A 17,827-nucleotide genomic window follows, 5' to 3' on the forward strand; every position below is an offset into this window, starting at 1 on the left:
ACATGAATGTGGAGTCACCAGTTTAGGATTAACACTGTTTAACCAAAACCTGTTTTATGTAAGTCTGGGTGTCTTGTGCACTAATGTAACATTTGGAACAGAGCGGTGAAACTCAAAACAAAATGTACACATAGTTCCAGAAATATTTTGTTCTACATATGGTGTGCCAGTCATTACAGAATGTAAATCTCAATTGAAAAAAAATATTCACAGAATATGTTGTCTGTAGCACACAAGTAGAAACACTGAAGCGTTTCTGTAAATTTTCCAGATAATTTAATGGCACCAGTGAGAAGATCATGGCCGTGATATAGGTTTTCCCTCTGTTTTTCTTTTTTCCTGAATTTTCTAAGGTTTCATATTAGCTGTGTCTTCTTTTCAAAATATCCAGATGAAGAAAACTGCCCTGCTGAAAAGTAGATTCAAAACAGAAAATATTTATATATGCATTTATTTATTAAAACATAAATCATTCACAAAAATATCAGTCAGCACAATGCATTATGGGATGCTAGCATGAATTTGTCTATGCTTCCTAGCAAGCAGCAATAGCAAGTCAAGTAGATAATGTTATTTTTACTAAAATGTATCATGGGCAGAAAATGTGCAATTATAATTGCTAGTGTGACGTTACACCACTTATAAATCTGTGTTTTTTTTTCTTTTGCTTGTAGGAAAAATGCAACAATGTCAGTCTCATTTTCAAGTAATGCAATACATTCCAGAGCGTTATCTCTAAATGAAAGGGAGAAAGAAGGCTATAAAATCAAGTTTTCCACTGTAGAAATAAACTGTAATAATCATCACTATGAATGTTAGAAAGCAAAGAGAAATCTGACTGGATGTGTTGTCAGATGTAACATAAATACTGCATGTTCCTTAAACCAAGTGCAATGGTGATCTTAGACCTAATAGTAAAGAAGAGACAAAGGAAACAAGGAAATAAAGATAATTAAGAAATTCTTTTTTTTTTTTTGTCAAAAGAACATTTTTGGGAGGTGGAGAGAGTTAGGAGCTGTGTTGCAATAAAACTAATTAATGCAATTGCAGAGTTCACTAGATTTACAATTTAAATGAAATGCATACACATATAGGTAACCCCTGCAAATGGACATGTAGCCACTTCTTCTTCTTCTTTCGGCTTTTTCCCCATTTAGGGGTCACCACAGCAGATCACCGTCTGCTCATGATTGGCAGTGGGGTTTTACAGTGTTGAGTTGCCAGCCCGGCACCCAACCTTCCACAGAAGGCACACAAATGCACGCACTCACACCTAGGGCCAATTTAGTGTGTTCAATCCACCTACAGCATGTCTTTGAGATGAAACCGGATCACCCGGAGGAAACCTGCACAACCACAGGGAGGGCATGCAGACTCCACACAGAAGGCACCCCAGCCGAGGATCGAACCGGAGAACCTCCTGCTGTGAGGTGGCAATGCTAACTGCTGCATTGCCATGGCCACCCAAATGGACATGTAGCCACTGATTCTGATAATTTCCTGAACTCTGACCTAGTGAAAGAAGAAGATGGAATGATGATTCAGAAACAGGGCTCAGTATTTTTTTGTTTTTTACAAATGAAAGACAATGGATACTTTCATAATATAAGGTTAAGAAATAGATGCTGCAGATACAACCATAAAAATGATACATCTATGTTTCAGCTGTCAGTAAGAATATGCTAACTAGAAAAAAAAGACAGAAGAAAAATGAAATTTGAAATATGTGCATAGATAATGAATTTGTGCAAGCAGGGGCATTCATTGCTGTCATATTTATCAGCTTGTCTGGTGATTCTAGTCATGTGGAAGTGAGATGGTATAAACTTATTATAAGTAAGGAGATCAACTTATGAGTCAAAACCATGCAGAAAACAAGATGATTAATAAATGTTTGAGGTCTAAGGGAGGAGCAAAGGATACATTTTGCTGGCTTACGTCTAGATTTTGGAACAAGGCAGGATACATCACAAGGAAAATAGCTATGTAAAGCATGAGAACAACGTGCCTGTTATGGGCACCATACAGAACCTGGTCAGTAGTTATAATCTTAAAAGTGTATACTTCGAGGTTAATAGCAAAAATGGTGGTCTCAAAGACGTAACCATATTCTGAAAAAAACATTGCTGCAAGAATATCAAGACTGAGCAAAATCAGTTTTGATGGACAAGAATCAAAGGCAACTGTTGTGAGGCACACATTCAATACAACAGTCATGAGCTCACTGTAATCAGGATCATCAAACACCATCCAAGGAACAAGAAGTGGGCAGGTTGATACTAAATTAGTACCCATACGATGGAGTGGCTGAAGATCAGAGCTGATGACAGCAATCTTGTCAAAGAAGAAGCAATCAGTCCATTCACATTCTAGAGCAGATAATGCACTTCTAGTGGTAAGAAAGACCTGACTGCACATCCCCTCTACCTCAAAGAAGAGAATCCAAGTATGCATGGATTGACTACAAAAAAGCATTTGATAGTATCCCACATTCATGGATAAAAGGGTGCTTAAAAATGGATAAGATACACCCTACACTGATCGACTACATTACAGTGACCATGATACAGTGGCAGACCACTTTGCAATTAAGCCATGATAAAGGGCAAATTATTATCCCGGGTTAACAATTCAAAGGGGGATATTCCAGGGTGACTCTCTGTCACTGCTCCTATTCTGCCTTGCCCTTAACCCATTAAGCTGTCTACTTAACAGCTTAGGCCATGGCTATAATTTGGCTCCTAGAAAACAACAAAGTGTAAAGACTTTTCATCTTTTGTTTGTCAATGACTTAAAATTGTATAGCTCATCAGATGAGAAACTGAAAGCACAACTGCAAGTTGTCAAAACTTTTTCAGATGATATAAGAATGTCATTCAGTCTTGATAAATGTGCAAAAGCAACCTTTAAAAGCAGGAAAACTGAAACACCAGGAAAACATCAGTTTGGGAGAAGAATGTGACATAAAAGTATTTGAGCAAGAAGGAGTGTATAAATATTTTGGAATTGATGAAGGATCATCAATAAAACACAAACAAATGCAAATAAAACTAGTAATACTTTAGAAGACTTAAATTAATCCTGAAAACAGCGCTGACATCTAGAAACAAAATCCAGGCTATAAACCAATTTGCTCTTCCTGTCCTAACTTACAGTTTTGGAGTGACTGACTGGCCCAAAAACATTTTGGATAGATTAGATAGGAAAACAAGTAGGATGATTCATGCTCACCAAATGATTTGTAAAAATCAATGCATACTAAGATTATATATTCCCTGTTCCGAAGGAGGGATGTGCCTCCTTGAAATTGATTATGCATATAGATCTGCAATCCTGGGACACCACACATATCTGCTGACATCACAAGACCCAAATGAAGTGAAAGTTTTGAAACATAAGAAGAATAAATCTAAGGTGACTTCTCTGCTTAATCCAACAGAAGCATATCGGCATCAAGCAGGAATGGCAATCAAACCAGAAGTAGATAAAAATCAGGCAGCAACTGAATGTGCCAAAAAACAAAAGAAAGAATATAAGGAGAAGGACCAGATGAGAAGGCAAGAAATGTGGAAAATACATAAATATAGTTGCAGGTATACAAAACTTCTGGAAGAACCTCATGTTGATCAAGAATGAATGCAGGAATGGTTGAGGAGAGGCAAATTCAAACCAAGAGATGAAAGGTTAATATTGGTTGCCCAAGACAGTGGGCTGCATACACATTGGTTTACAGAGTCCATTGAAGATGTGGGAGAAACAGACAAATGTAGATTTTGTAAAACCAAACTGGAAACAGTTGCTCATCTCATTGTTGGTTATGACATACTAATGGCAGAAGGACTGTATACTGAAAGGTATCATAATGTGGCAAGACTGTTGCACTGGGGATTGTGCAAACATTATGGTATTGAAGTGGCTGAAAAACACTAGAAACATGGGCCACAAAGCATCATAGAAAATTAAGAAGTCTACATCACATGGGATCATCCATTACCAACAGTTCAAAAGATAGATGCTAGAAAACTGGATATAGTGGTCCAAGAAAAGACAAAAGTAGCATTGATCATTGAAATCACCACACCCAGTGACTACAGTGTCTTGCATACAGAGAGATACAAAGTCATAAAATATCAGGATGTGCAGGTAGAAATGAGAGCAATGTGGAAGAAAGATACCCAGACTGCTCCAGTAATAGTAGGAGCAACAGGTCTTATAAAAAAAGAGTCTACAATCCTATTTAGATATGTTACCAAGCCATGTAATTCCATACAAACTGCAGAAGGAGTCATTACTGGGCACATTGCAGGTGCTGCTAAGTGCACTTCTGGCTAATATCAAAGAGTGAAACAATACTAATTTCATGAACTTTAATCATACTTTGACTTAGGAACGGGGTCTAGTACCGTCACGGTATTAGAAACCCAAAAGATTTGGAAAATTAAAAAAGAGCACAGCTGGTTCATTTAACATAACGTAGATTTCCATGGATAAAAATGCTGAATTCTTACAAATCAAGCTTGTCACCCCACAAACACACCTGATGCCATCAATGCTCCACCTGGCACCTTTCCATTTCAGGTAACAGAAATCAGGGTCAAAACAGGATTCATAATAATATACATGACTAGGGGCAATAAAGTCTAGTGCCAAGGACAAGGATCAATTCTACTCCCCCACCAACACATCAAGAGAAGAAGCACTATCTTTTGGCTGAACCTGAAGGATTATAGAAGAAAAAATCTCCAGGCTGCTTATGATTAATAAGGTGGAACACATTTGGTTTACAACTGAGGAGCACTATAGTGCAGGTTCTCTAGTCAGAAGTGAACAAAGATGTGGTCAGGCACAGGGACCAGCTCCATCAGCAGGTTTTATGACTCCATGTCCAGTAGGAAGACGAAGTCTAATGTATGACCCAATCTATTACAGAGGTAATGACCAGACCAAGTCCAAAGCCTTATATGATCCAATTAAATTATTGGGCAGGATTTACTGACTCACTGTTGACCAGGAAATTCAAACACCAAGCTAATTAAGTATGAGTTGCCAACAACTGAGTCAACAAGAAAGTCAGTTAACTCTTATAGAAAAGTCCTCACACAACTGTGTGTATGGTAGAAAAGAAGAAAACTATATTTTACTCCTGCAGCAAAGATATGTTCAAAAAAAGCTGGTTGCCCTAGTGTAAATCTGTGATAACCTCATTCTGCAGCTATGAAAAAATAGAAAAGATAGGTATAATGTAAATAATGCAGTCAAAAATGAACATTTCATGAAAACAGTCTAAAAAGATTATAAGATGACCTTTGAACCAAATATTTCAACAGATTCCACATATGAATCTCATTGACACTCTGCTACACTGAAGCCAAAACAAAAAAAATGCAAAATGCATTTTAACACTTAAAGAGATTATTTTCATTAATAAAATACAGCAAGAAAAAGTAAAGAAAATATTGCAGACTTCACAGGAAGGAATATAGTACAATGTGACCAACTAAAAAGCAAAGTATCTAAAATGGTTCTGCTATGAAATGGGAAGTCACAGGAAATATAAGAATCAAACTGGCAAACATAGATGTCAAAAAAAAAAAAAAACACAAGATCAAAAAAATCAAACTGTAAGTATTTTCTTGCAAGGGGCTAAGTCCTTCCAGCACCTTCCCATGGAGGGGATAATCCCCCATGTCACCAAACATATATACATACCGTATTTCCCCCAAAATAAGACCGGGTCTTATACTTTTCCCCCTCTGAAATACACATTAGGGCTTATTATCAGGGGATGCCTTATTTACCCCCCCCCACAACAATCTACATTTATTCGTTTATTCATGTACAAAAATCGACATTTATTCATGTACACAGATTGACATTTTTTCATGTACACAAACTGACATTTATTTGCTACTTTTCCATTATTGGGCAACAGTTCTAGGTAACGCATTAACAGTTGTGTGAGAATTCTACATAAGCAGTGCAACAAACATTTCAACTTCGGAATAGCTACACCTTGGCATTCACAGTGCAATATTTCATGCTTAACAGAAAGTGCAGAAAAATCTCAATACATGTGTATTGGAGGAGTGGAATAAAACAGGTGACTAACTGCCACTTTTTGAGTGGTGATGCTTTCTTCATTCCTTACCCAAACTGTAAGAGAAGAATGATGGAACGTCATAAAAATGAAGTCTGGGAACTAGTGGCTTTACTTTTGAATTACCCCTTGATAATAAAACGTTACTTTAATACAATAAAGTCAAAAACTGACAAGAGGTTGCTGGCAGCTGAAAGCAGAAGCAATCCATTCTGTTGCCCTGATAACGGAAAAGTTATTCAAATACAGTCATGTCATCTTCTTCTGGAACATTGTCATAAGTCTCCAACCCCCGAATCCTGGACTGAATTTCTTGCAACTCCAATTACTGTAGAACCATTAGCCCCAATCTGTCATGCCCAGCAATAGAGCTCTGCTTAAATTAGCACTGCTTGTCCATGTAGCCTGCTCGTAGTGCATTGGCAACACAGCTGTCAGTGATTTTATCCCATGAACTCTTCACCCAAGTCACGACCTCTTGCAGGCTAGGCTTCACAAAGTTTCCACACTATTCTATTTTCAATGTAGTCATTGAGTTCCATGCACAAATGGCCCTTGAATGGCTTGTTTATTACAATATCAAGAGTGTGGAGATAAGCAGTCATTCCTGCGGGAATCATTATTTGATCTATTCTTCTTTGTGCAAGGAAGTTCTTCATGTCTTTAGTGCAGTGAGCGCTGGCTGAATCCCAGACTAGCAGACCTCTTTCGCCACCTCGCAAAACAAGTGGCAGCATTACATCAACCCACTTCCTTATAACTGCTTATGTGCACCAGGCTTTTTCAGTTTCAAGAATGCAAATGCCTGAAACATGTTCAATCTTATCTTTCTTGCCCTTACTAGTGATTAGAGGTGGGGTTTTCTTTCCATCTAGATGAATTGCCAAAATCGTGCACTTTTGTAACCAGTGGAGGGAATGTAGATTGATGAGGCACCCCTCTGATCAATTGTTGTTTGAGATGCTTGGCCCATAAACACTGCAGTTTCATCCATAGCAATCATGTTGTAGAGTTGGTATTTAGAAAAGTCGATGCCATCATCAAAGTGCTTGAATGCAAGTGCAAGTGCAAGTGCACGTTTAATAACTTCAGTATCTTCCAGCTTGAACAGTGTTGTCGATCTTCTTAGAGACAGTTCATATCGCTGAAGGAACCATCCAGCCAATGTTGTGATGCTTTGAATTCTTCTGGGGATATTTATAACTGTGGTCATGTTGCAAGGGAAAATGCCTGAATATCAGCCCTGCGCACAAACAAAGCCTTTGCTCTCCTGTTAGCAATCCATTCACAGATGTTGTCTTCCAGTTCAGGAAATAATGGTTGCCGACCTGAACCACACTTGGACTTCTTAGCATTTCCCTCGTCCACCTGTTGACTGAGGTTATCGTACTCTGCTCACCATTTTTGGACCATCCAGTGATCCAACTTCTTCTCTTTGCAGAAAGCCATCAGATTCTTCCCCATCAGTCCTCCATGATTCCTTTCTTGTACTCAATGGAATAGCTCTTTCTTTTTGCACTCATCTTGTCTGAGGGGGGTTAATTGAAGACTTACGAGACAGGAGTGGCAACAAAATGGTGACAGTTAGAAGACACAACCACACCTGTTCGTTATCAAGTGCACACATTTTATGTGCATTGTCTGTACTTTGACCAATCAAAGTACACTTGCCAGTGTTTATGGGTCAAGGATCTCACATGTGAAGTGTGAGTGAGGATTAGGGTTACAGTAAGAATCATGGAGGACTCCTGGGGAAAGAATCTTACAACTTTCTGCAAAGAGAAGAAGTTGGGTGTCTGAATTATCTGAAAATGGTGAGCAGAGTACAATAACCTCAGTCAACAGGTGTCAATAATATTATTTTATAATTCAACACGTCCGTCGTGTGTTGTTGATCTTAACTGGGGCTTATTTTTGGGGTAGGGCTTATATCATGACCACCGTGGAAAGCCATGCTAGGCCTTATTCTCTGGTTAGGTCTTATTTATGGAGAAATACGGTATATATATCAACTCCTCAGTCACACAAACACAAAGAAGGGAGAAATCTCCCAAAATGAAGGGATCACTATTGGCATACACATATAAACCACAGAGTAGTGTTTTTTCTACTGCTCTTTTATTGATGGTTTGTATCTCAGCATCTTGTAATTCGAGTGTTTGATCAAACAGCAGGTATGTATGTGTCTTTCAGCTTTTCCCGGTTAGGGGTCACCACAGCGGAGCTCTGGTCTGCTAATGATTGGTAGTTGATTTTTACATGCCGAGTTACCAGCCCTGATGCACAACCTTCAACGAAGGTATGCCCATTCACGCATGTCTCCATGCAGAAGATGATCTAGCTGAGAATCGAACCGGACAGCGTCTTACTGGGAGGCAACGCTCCCGCAGCACCACCCCCACGGGTTCTTTGATCAAACAGCAGGTATGCTATTTAAAATAACTGAGGATTATATAAATATTCTTGCATAGTACTTAGTTGCACACTGGGTGGTGCAATTTCCCTGGAAAAGTGTGAGGAACTCATTACTCAAGCTTTGGGAATAGGGGTAATGCTACTTGGAGGGAAAACCCTTAAGAACACCTTCCACTGTCAACCTTACTTGGCACAAGTAAAGATTAGGACTCTAAAAAAAAAAAAAACCACTTGACCTATACCTGATGGTTGTTTGAATGATGGCCCCTCTCTTTTGACCCTTGTCCCAATGATAGGGAAAGACTAGGATGATGAAAAACAGACAGTGAGAACAAAGAGTGCAAAAAATGTGGTCCTTTAACATTAGCTTTAGAAGAAACATAAGCAGAGAACATAGTAGTCCAGTACTGAGCAAGTTATGCCTGGCTGACTCATTGCACAAACTGATAAAAAAAACAGAAGGCTTCCTATATAAAGATATGTACTGATAGCCAGATCTCTGTGCATCTAGCAATGGAAGTTTATATTAAGAGGGTTTATGTTTGAAATAACACAGATTTTACTTATAAGAACTCTATAAACTGGACTTTAGACTACTTAAATGATAGTTAAAATGAAAGTCTTAGTGAGGGAGAAGATCTGGCTTCCTAATATTGATATGGCCATATAGCCTATTACTGAAGGATATGCAGCTTCCTAGGTTGATGCAAATAGCAAAACATCAATACCTGTTCAGTTGACATGAAAAAAACTCAGTATTGATATTCACGGTCCTTCAATTATCGGTAAATATCTGTTAGTCATTAATGACGACCATAATAGATTTCCTGTTATGAAGTCATTAAATTTTATATCTGCAAATGCTATACACCAAAGTATGGGCAAAGTACTCTCTTTTATTAGGTATACCTGTTTGTGAGGACTGACAATGGCTCACTATTCCAGGGATAACATTTCACTGATGTTACGAAGAATATGGGATTGCAACAAAAAAAGATTAATACATCTTTGGACATAAACACATGGTTAAATTAGAATTTTATATCCACCCCTGGGAAGATAAGAAAAACAGCATTGATGAAAGGGATACATTGGATACAGGACACAGTGCATCTAGATTTTTTAAGACACAACTGAGACATACCTCACATCAAAATAAGGAAATCCCTTGCACAAGGCACATCTTGAAATTAAAGCCAAACTCCCTTCTTTAACCCACAAGACTTGTAAAAATTGCATTTAGAATTTATGGCACCAGAAAAAGAGGAGTATGAATACAGGATTAGACTGGGTGGTTAGGAGGTCAATTCCTGCCCATGAGTGCTGTCTTAATGCATGGGCACACTGGGCAGTTGCCCGAGGCACCACAAGCATAGGGGCCTCATGTTAAACTATGTATGTTGTGAATTGCTGTTAATAAATAAATAAATACTACACTATACTAAATTATAAATATTTGAAGAATTATGAAAATTATGAAAATTAGAAATATTAGAAAGCATTGTACACTAGAACATCGATCATCTGAAATGCCAATTATCTGAACGCAGCCATCCTAAAAGTTGCATTTGTACATGCACCACTTCTTCCTACCACATGGAATTTAACATTCTGATTATTGCTGACTTGCTGCTTCCAGAGTTCCACTTTAACAAGTGTACACTGGATTGCATATGTGTGTAAAATGCCCCAGTTAGGGATAACTGGTCGTTAGTGTTACTTTGCTAAGGCTCAAACCTTGTACCTTAGGTACAAGAGCCTAAATTCTATACCTCTACTACCACTTATGCTTTGAGAAGTTGAGTTGAGTGCATAGCTCTCAGCTGTCCAGATTTTCACAGAATGTCTGGAATTTTGGCTCATACTTTTGGTATGTTTCTCTTATAATTTGTGTTTTTTTTGGCAAATCAGTGAGGACTGAATTCACTAAATACAGAATGACAGCCATTTAAGTTTCATTCTTCCTATCTTTCAGGAAATGCATGGTAACACAAAACCTTAAACCTTTTATTCTAGCAACTTTCTATGATTATACAAGCAATATTTAAAACGTGTCCCTGGTTTGGGGCCTTTCTACCCCCCTCCCACAGACACACACACACACACACACACACACACACACACACACACACACACACACACACACACACAAACTTTGGATTTTTCCAGATTTCTTGTGCCAAAAGTTGAGAGATATGATTGAGTGTCAAGTGCATTTTACAAGGAGCTGAGAGCTTCAGGGGAACAGACGTTTAGTGCTGCTTATGCCAAGTCTGTTTACAATGTTCAACTGTTGTTTAGCAAATGATATCACTATTCTGCTAAAACATTTGCAAGCATTCTTAGTAGCACAGCAGGTAGTGCACTTGCTTTTGATCCAGAAGGCTGTATGTTCTAATCTCACAGTATGCAGATAGATTACTAATACTGTTTTTTTATCTGGTTCAGTTATATGTTTGATTATCCAAACAGTTTGATTATATGCACTACCATAGGTCCCAATTAGTTTGGATAATTGACGCTCTACTGTACATGAGCTGTGAAGAGAAATAGCATTGCCACTCCTTTAAAATCACATATATATATTTAAATATTGATTATATTTTTTAACAAGTGCATCAACTGTGCATCACATATGTGGTCATATTTGTGGATCGGTTCTATTTGCAGGTAGTCATAGTAGTGGACCACTACTGTATATACAACATTTTGAAGGCGTTTACTTTTCTCATTGACCTAATTTTTTTACAGCTGAAACTGCACTAAACCATGTTTTAATTGTTTTTAAATTTTTTTCAAATTTCAGTGAATAACCCTTTTAGCAGAAATGAAACATAGTGTTTTGAGTGGACAGCAGAAGAGGAAAAGAGCTGTAGAGCAGAAGAAATAAAATGTATAAACTTCCAAAAATTAACATCCTGGTTGAACCCAGGTGCAATGTCAGCAGCCACTAATACTACCCCGTCAAATATAGCATCCACATCTACATCCACTCCTGCATCCAATCACCCAGTTCCAGCAGACATACCAATGGCATCATTACCTGTTCCTACTGCTAGGGATATTCCACAAGAGGAAATATCCTAATCTTTAACAGTAAAGGAGTTTATGATCCTAGACACAGATTCGTAGCTATGAAACATTAACGATACAAACACAGTGAATTACTGGATTCGTAGTGGGCTGTCATTGCGTCAGAATCATGACAGCAACTATTCAAACTCACAGAGCGTGTATAAAGGAGCTGGAGGTGAGAATACTTAGACAAAGTATTTATCAAAGAATGTGTTAAACATCAGCTGTGGAATGCTGAGTGTGTAAAATGTGAATGGCTACTCTAATCACCTTCCCAAAGTCATTTGTGCTGCTTTGTATGTCGACTGTTGTCCAAGAGAGTCTCACTTTGCTACATCAGGATTCAATGTGGAAAAATAGCAATGTTACTGAAGAACATGAAAACAGAGAAGAACATCATAAGTGCATGATGGCATATTTGATCCACCATAAAGAAACTGGAAGTATAGATTCTTTATTACTTGAACATCATCGTTCAGAGCAGGAGTACTGGCATGAAGTGTTGACACATGGTTTCTGTAATTTGCTTTCTTGCCTCTATAGGTTTGCCATTTCATGGAGAAAATCAAATTATTGGATCAGCAAAAAATGGAAACTAGGTATTCTGGAACTGTTGAGTGAATCGTGGAAAAGGGAACCCATCAGATTTATCAGCGAACATCTGTGAGGAATTTATTGACTTAATGGGACATCATGTTTTTGTGTTATTCTTCAAGAAATAAAAGAGTCAAAGTGTTATTCAATAAGTGTGGATTCCACTCCAGACATCTCACACACTAATCAACTAACATTTACTGTCTGGTACATTCAAGGATGTAAGCCTGTGGAACATTTTATTAAGTTCATCCCCATCCCTTTTTATGGAGCAAAAGAATCTAGCAAACACAGTTGTGGGTTTCTTTAAATGAAAACAAAATTCCACTATTAAACTGCTGTGGTCAGTCATATGATAATGCCTCAAAAATAACCAAACAGTCAATACCCATACTACCAACGATGAAACCATCTCCTTCCAAAAGTAAAATCCAGAAAATCCAAAAGCAGGAGGCGGTAGACACGTCAAGTTCTAAAAATAACTTTTTTAAATAAATAGAAGCACTTTCACGTTGCTTTCCATTCCACAATGCTTCTTCAAATATACAAACAGATTAAAATCACACTTCTTCATTTAAATATACCAACAAACATCACAAATGACGTAAACTTACAATTAAGGAAGCATTTAAAACAACACTGTAAGTCATCCTAAAATCATGCATTTCATTAATTTAATTCCATCTGTATCTGTACGTTTTATATTGCTGTGTTACCTAAGCCATTATTAACAGTGAAAACAGGTATTGCTACCTGTTTGGCATTTAGTTTAGCAGGATGAGCATGATTAGGTTTTGTAAAGGACAGAAAATGTCTTGGTAATTCATTGTTTATTTTGAGGTATATCCAGTTAAATAACTATTACACTTTGTTGTAAATCATTTTTAAATGTGAGAAACAAAGATTGAGAATGAACGTTCAAATGTAAATATGTTAGATGGCATCTTATCTAATTTAAGCAGACTGTATTAACGTCAGCAAACTAAGATGAATATTAATGGAATGCATGATTTTTAGGATGACTTATAGTGTTGTTTTAAATGCTTCCTTAATTGTAAGTTTACATCATTTGTGATGTTTGTAGGTATATTTAAATGAAGAAGTATGATTTTAATCTGTTTGTATATCTGAAGAAGCGTTGTGGAAAGCAACGCGAAAGTGCTTATATCTATTTTAAAACATTATTTTTAGATGTTGACGTGTTTACCGCCTCCTGCTTTTGGATTTTCTGAATGCCTCAAATATGTTTGGATTCTATACTGTATTGCAAGTACTGATTCATTAACTGTATGAGTTCACCATCCCCTGTGCTGGATATAGCCTTAACTTTGTGAGAGTAAACGTGGCAGAGTGTTTTCTACAAACTATAAAATTCTTTGACTTTGTTCAAGGTCTGTATTCCTTTTTCTCTGTTTTATACATCGATGAACTATTCTGCATCGTCTTTAGGAAAAGATGTTGTGGTCAAGCATCTGTCTAACACAAGATGCTCATCACATTGTGATGCTGTCCATGCTCAAGATGGGGGTTTGAGAAAATTAAGCATGCACTGGTTTTTGTATCAGCTGACACTGAACAAGAAGTGAACACAAAGCTAGAGGCAGAAAGAGTGAGAAAACTGAGAACCTGGAAACAATTGTTATGAGTGCAATTTTTTGGAATGACATTCTTGAATGAGTGAACAAAACAAGTAATGTCCTGCAGTCAGAGGATGTGAACATACTTGCTGCCATGAATGTTTTTGAGTCTATGAAAACCTGTCTTCAGGAAATTAGAGATAAGATTAGTGAATATGAATTAAAAGCCAGGAGTGGGTGTCCAGATTCAGATTTTAGCTATGCGAAAAAAACGGGAATGAAAGTAAAGTGTGTGTCTTACTACATATGATGGAGCAGAAGAAGAGGTACTTCTCACTAAAAGTGAAAAGTTCAAGGTAGAAACATTCCTTTTTGTTCCGGACTGTCTTATCTTTGAGCTGACAAAATGTGCAGAAGCTTATTCATTGATTGAGAATCTGCTTTCCTTCTTCAATAAATTGAAAACAATTACTTCTGATGAGCTAAATGAAAGGTGTGAAAATCTGGCTAATATGTATCACAAAGGCCTTGATTATGCTGACCTTCTAAATAAACGTGTTCGTCTCAAGCACCGCATTGTTGTTGGTGAAAATTGTGAGACTCTTCCTGCATTGATCAGAAAAATAACTGCAGACAACTTGAAATATGTATTTCCCAATGTTGAAATTGCACTCAGAGTATTCATATGCATGATGGTTACCAACTGTGCCGGAGAACGTTCATTTTCAAGACTGAAACATAAAAAAATCAGCTTTGCAGCACAATGGGGCAGCAGTGTTTGAATTGGCTTTCACTTATGTGTATGGAAAATGACATCCTGAAGACCATTGACTGCAAGTCAATTATAAAGCAATTCTGTGCAAAGGAATTTTGCAAATGTTTATGTTGAACACTTGATAAATAATAAATATTTCATAATAATTTCATACTTTGTCATTTGCATCTGTATGGTTTACTAGTTGTAGTATCATTAATTTGTTGAAATGTTTGCATTTTTTAAGGTTCATGTTATATCGTTCAAATGTTTATGTTGGATAATCGTTGCTGTACAGCATGTTTTTTAATGTTTAAAGTCTTTCCTCTTTCATTTGTCTATTGTGTGACTCTACACAAATCACTTAACCAGACAGTGTTCCTAATATATATATTAATCAAATGTCTTTATCAATATCTCCCTATAACTAACCAAATGTTATAAGTAATACAATTCTGTAAGTAGAAATGTTTTGAAGTGAAAATTATTGCTTATATATTTAATGTACCCACATCTGTAAAAAACGTCATGTAAAGAATTTCTTAAATATGTATTGTACCTGCATCTGTTGAAAACTGTCATTTTATATAAATTTTGCTGTGTTTTCGAGGAGCTTTTTTCCCTGGGCTTCTGCTGAAAATGGATATATATCCAGCTGCACTAGCCCAGTCAACAAATGTAAAATAAAAATAAATAAATAAAAATATATGTTTCATTTTATCAGCCATTTTATTTTTTAATCCTGTGAACGATTGTGTAGGTAGGGGCCCCTGTGCACTGCTTTGCCTGGGGATCAATGATGCTAAGACAGTCCTGCTGTCCATGTCTCTAAATACTGGTACTGAGCCTGACCCAGAAGAAGCATTTTCCTTACTTTATATCTGAGATTGTGGTTAAAAATGCTTACAAGCAAAACAAGATTTAAAAAGTGGGTGACACCTGGAGCACATGAACCTAGGTGGCCAAATTGATTTTCTAGATACTTTATGCATGTTATTATACTTATAGAGTCTCATTTGGAAGAGGTATCTAGTTGTGCAAGGACTGAAGACAGGAACAACTCATTCTGCGGAGCTGCTGGGTTATAGCCCTTCCACTTTTATTATGTTACTATATAAACATTTTTTTTACCTTAATTTAAAAATATAGTATTTTATATCAGTGAGTCGCTGTGATGGAAAGAAAGAATTCATGCAGCTGGCAACTTGTAACCTGCATCCATGCATTTAGGTCCCAGTGCTATCAGGCAATTACTGAAGGGATTAACATTCTGAGCTGATAGAAAGCTGCTTACTGTTGTCCAGGGCACAGGGTTTGAGTCTTTCCACTTTCGTTTGTCTATTGTGTGACTCTACACAAATCACTTAACCACACAGTGTTCCTAGGTTGCCTCTTGAAAGAGTATGCTTCAGCCCAGTGGGCTTACATGACCAATAAATAAAAAAAAAGAGTTGCTGATCTGTCTTTTAAAACAACTCAGCTTAAACACTAAGTCACCCACAGTGAATAAGGCAATTATGCTTTCTGACACCACTCCTGGTCACTTTAGCACCACTGAAATGGCACTTCTGTGGAGGCCATCTGGCTACCATAGGAAGCAGCCTATTTAAATCAGATCAACTTTGGCTTCATGTGCTAACCTGAAATAGGTGAAAAGGGTATCAGAGTCAGTTAGTATATCCTACTATGAACCAGCTCCCCAACCCCTCAGCTCTTCAAGTGTAATAAACACATTGCAATGATTGGCTTATTACACAGTTAGATCTACACCCCTCTTCCCACCTCTTGCATTAAAGTGCAAAATAAAATGGATGTTCCTTCTATGGGCACACCAACCAGGTGGCCAGGTACATGACATACACCCCTCCTCCTACCCAGCCATTCAGGTCCCATTTCTTTGCCCTGCTTTAACCCTCTTTCAACTTATTTTATTAAAAAGTCTTCTTTTAAATGTAGCAAACAATTGCTACAATTAATAACCTGTCTGTACAGAGCTCTGCAATGTCCATGTTTTAGTTTAAAATAATTTTATTTTTAATCTGTAGCAAACTGCTGGCTGCAAATGGGCGGCGCAGTGGTGCAGCAGTTAATGCTGTTGCCTCACAGCAAGAGGTTCTCCAGTTCGATTCTCAGCTGGGGTGTGTTCTGTGTGGAGTTTGCATGTTCTTCCTGCTTTCGTCTTGGTTTCCCCTGGGTACTCTTCTTTCTTCCCACATTCTAAAGACATGCTTCTGGAGCATTTCTCCCCGGGCCTCTGCTGAAAACAGGATCTGTGGAACCTAGTCGGACTTTCCCAGTCAACAAATGTTAAATAAATAAAATCTTTAAATTTAAAAAAATTGTGTTTTTAAACTGTAGCAAACTGCTTGTTGCAAATATAGCAAGCAGTTACTACAGTTTATACCCTGCTTGCACAGTGTTACAGTCCTCAGTTTTATAACAAACTACTTGGTACAATTTAGCAAGCAGTTGCTACAGTTTAGACCACACATGAAGTCCTACAGTGCTCATGTTTGACTGCAAATGCAATACTGGCTTTTAAAAGCCAGTATTCCATCAAAGAGAGATCGGTATTGGACGATCATGCCCCCAACACTTTAAATCTGGGGCAGTTGCTCCTCTTGCCCAGATCCAGCTATGCTACTGCTACCAAGTAGCGTGATGTGGTGTGTTTTTCTTTACAGTAGTAAACAGTAGGAAAGAATATTTATTTCTTAATATCAGCACTGCTGATGTATTTTTTTTTACTTCTGCATATGACCAATGAAAAAGCTACTTTCTGAGTTACCTTGAAATTCTAAAACTGTTGCTACCTTTTCTCCCACCATAGGCATTAAACAAGTAACACACTACAGGCTTTGAGTGAAAAAATGTTTTGCTACTTCAATATTTTTTCAGCTGTCTGAAGTGCTGTAAATATCTGGTTAAAGGTAACACTAAAAGCAAACCATTTGCGTGTGCTATTCTTTGTTATACATACTAGCTGTAAACATAAAGACTATGATATGCTCCTTATACTGAGAAAAATGGATGGAAGATAGGCAATGGTGGTGACTGCACCAATAATGAGGGTATTAATAGGCTTCTTTACTTAGCATAAATTATAGAGACACATTAATGGACATAATGAAGAAATTAAGAGTTTGGAATGCAGCATCAGATGTAGCTGAATAGCTGCAAATAGGATAGCTTTCATTACTAACAAAAGCTAGGCAACCCAGGACTGAATAGCAGTTCAGATGTCTGAAGTGCTAGCAGAGAAACAGGGGTGTTTTCATCCTGGGGGGAGAGAGGCGCTTGAACTTGGGGCACATT

At 37.5% G+C, this 17,827-nt stretch overlaps 1 protein-coding gene across 2 annotated transcripts in view; it reads right to left on the minus strand.

Moving 5' to 3' along the window:
- Positions 1 to 339: 339 nt before the first annotated feature.
- Positions 340 to 17,827, minus strand: part of TBX15 (T-box transcription factor 15) — a 718,941-nt gene continuing 701,453 nt past the window's right edge. Inside the window, exon 9 of one of the 2 annotated variants that reach the window (XM_044071487.1) lies at positions 340 to 406. The gene's annotated coding sequence lies outside the window, so the exon portion shown is untranslated. Of the gene's footprint in view, positions 410 to 17,827 lie in introns of both variants that reach the window. The other variant, XM_044071486.1, reaches the window with a different exon arrangement.

The sequence above is a fragment of the Protopterus annectens genome, chromosome 5.part0 (assembly GCF_019279795.1).
Source record: "Protopterus annectens isolate FY-2018-M chromosome 5.part0, PAN1.0, whole genome shotgun sequence".
In the NCBI taxonomy this organism is placed as follows: domain Eukaryota; kingdom Metazoa; phylum Chordata; order Ceratodontiformes; family Protopteridae; genus Protopterus; species Protopterus annectens.